The 2186-nt window shown below is 49.3% G+C and overlaps 1 protein-coding gene across 1 annotated transcript in view; it reads right to left on the bottom strand.

Annotated features, from left to right (window-relative positions):
• Positions 1–2186, bottom strand: part of GTF2IRD1 (GTF2I repeat domain containing 1) — a 153789-nt gene that overhangs the window by 62307 nt on the left and 89296 nt on the right. The window lies entirely within an intron of this gene.

Genomic DNA, 2186 nt, shown 5'->3' with positions numbered 1-2186 from the left:
AAAATAGTCATCACATGAGTTAGCACATGGAGAAAAAATACAAAGGGTAGATATTAGGAACATAGTGGTTACCTGAGGAAGGTGTGACGGGAGCTTTCTCCTTCACGTGTTACATACTTTGTTTGTTTGTTTGTTTTGTTTTTCTTTCTTTTTCTTTTTTTTTACTTTTTTTTTAAAAGACGGGGTTTCACCATGTTGGCCAAGCTGGTCTTGAACTCCTGACCTCAGGTGATCCACCCGCCTCGGCCTTCCCAAAGTGCTGAGATTACAGGCGTGAGCCACTGCGCCCGGCTGTTTGTTTTTGAGACACTGTCTTGCTCTGTTGCCCAGGCTGGAGTACAGTGGTGCAATCACAGCTCATGGCAGCCTCAACCTCTTGGGCTCAAGCAATCCTCCCATCTCAGCCTCCGAAAGTGCTAGGATTATAGACATGAGCCACTGCACCTGCTCAATGTGTTACACAGTTCTATACCATTTAACTGTTTCTTTTTTTAAGATGGAGTTTCACTCCTGCCGCCCAGGCTAGAGTGCAATCTCATGATCTCAGTTCACCTCAACCTCTGCCTCCCGGTTCAAAGGATTCTTCTGCCTCGGCCTCCGGAAGTGTTGGGATTGCAGGCGTGAGCCACCACACCCGGCCAGAATTGTCTTAATCCCTCAGGTTTGCCTGGGGTGCCTGGGAAGAAGCCCTGCATGGGAAATCAGCAAACACGTGTTCCAGCCCAAGGCTGTGTGACCTTGGGGAGGTGAACGAGCCTTGCTGAGCCTGTGTTCTGCTCTGTCAAACAAACAGCAATGGTGCTGTGCTCATCAAGGCCCCCAGCCCCTGCAGTGCCACCCGCCGCGGTGCCTCTGGCTGTGAGTGCTGCGCTGAGGCTTCCATGGTGTTTTCTAACGCCACTGGGAACTCAGCCGGGCGCTGTGCCCATTCCTTAGCCGCCACGCCATGCTGTCATCTCAGCCTGAGCTTGGCGTCAACCAAACTCTCTGGATAGCTACGCCACAGACTGCTGTCAAGTCTGGTCATGCCCAGTGTGTGCTGGACAAGTCATATTTTTGTCTTCATTACCAAAATATTAAAAGTGCATCATAACTGATTTAGGAAAAAACAAACAAACAAACAAAAAAATAAAGGCTGGGCATGGTGGCTCATGCCTGTAATCCCAGCACTTTGGGAGGCCGAGGTAGGCAGATCACAAGGTCAGGCGTTCGAGACCAGCCTGGCCAACATGGTGAAACCCCGTCTCTATTAAAAATACAAAAATTAGCTGGGCATGATGGTGTGTGCCTGTAATCCCAGCTACTCGGGAGGCTGAGACAGGAGAATCACTTGAACCCGGGAGGCAGAGGTTACAGTGAGCCCAGATTGTAGCACAGCACTCCAGCCTGGGCAACCAGAGTGAGACTCTGTCTCAAAAAAAAAAAAAAAGAAAAAACGCAAATCATTTTGCCTAACGCTGCTACTGTTTGCTCTACCCTTGCTTTCCCCAGTGATTATGTTTACAACTCAGTGGTAAGCAGAGCTCAATCACGTTTTCTTCTTTTGCTCACTGCTACATCCTAAGCATCTTCCCTTGTTGCCTATTTTTGTTTGTTTGTTTTTGAGATAGAGTTTCACTCTGTTGCCCAGGCTGGAGTGCAGCGGCCCCATCTCGGCTGCAAACTCCGCCTCCCAGGTTCAAGTGATTTTCCTGCCTTAGCGTTCCCGGTAGCTGGGACTAAAGTTACCTGCCACTTCGCCCAGCTAATTTTTTTGCTGTTTTTTTTTTTAACAGAGACGGGGTTTCACCAGGTTGGCCAGGCTGATCTTGAACTCCTGACCTCAGGCAATCTGCCTGCCTCGGCCTCCTGAGTAGATGGAACTACATGTATGTCCCACCGTGCCTGTCTCATCCTTATCTATCTATCTATCTATTTATTTATTTTGAGATGGAGTTTCGCTCTGTCGCCCAGGCTGGAGTGCAGTGGCACCATCTTGGCTCACTGCAACCTCTGCCTACTGGTTTAAGTCATCTCCTGCCACAGCCTCCCGAACAGCTGGGACTACAGGCATGTGCCACCATGCCCAGCTAATTTTTGTATTTTTAGTGGAGATGAGGTTTCATCATGCTGGCTAGGCTGGTTTTGAACTCCTAACCTCAAGTGATTTGCCTGCCTCAGCCTCCCAAAGTGCTGGGATTACAGGT

The sequence above is a fragment of the Cebus imitator genome, unplaced genomic scaffold, assembly GCF_001604975.1.
Source record: "Cebus imitator isolate Cc_AM_T3 unplaced genomic scaffold, Cebus_imitator-1.0 Scaffold153, whole genome shotgun sequence".
Lineage (NCBI taxonomy): Eukaryota > Metazoa > Chordata > Mammalia > Primates > Cebidae > Cebus > Cebus imitator.
Note: the sequence above shows the minus strand (reverse complement) of the source record. Positions and strands in the feature narration are given on the sequence as shown.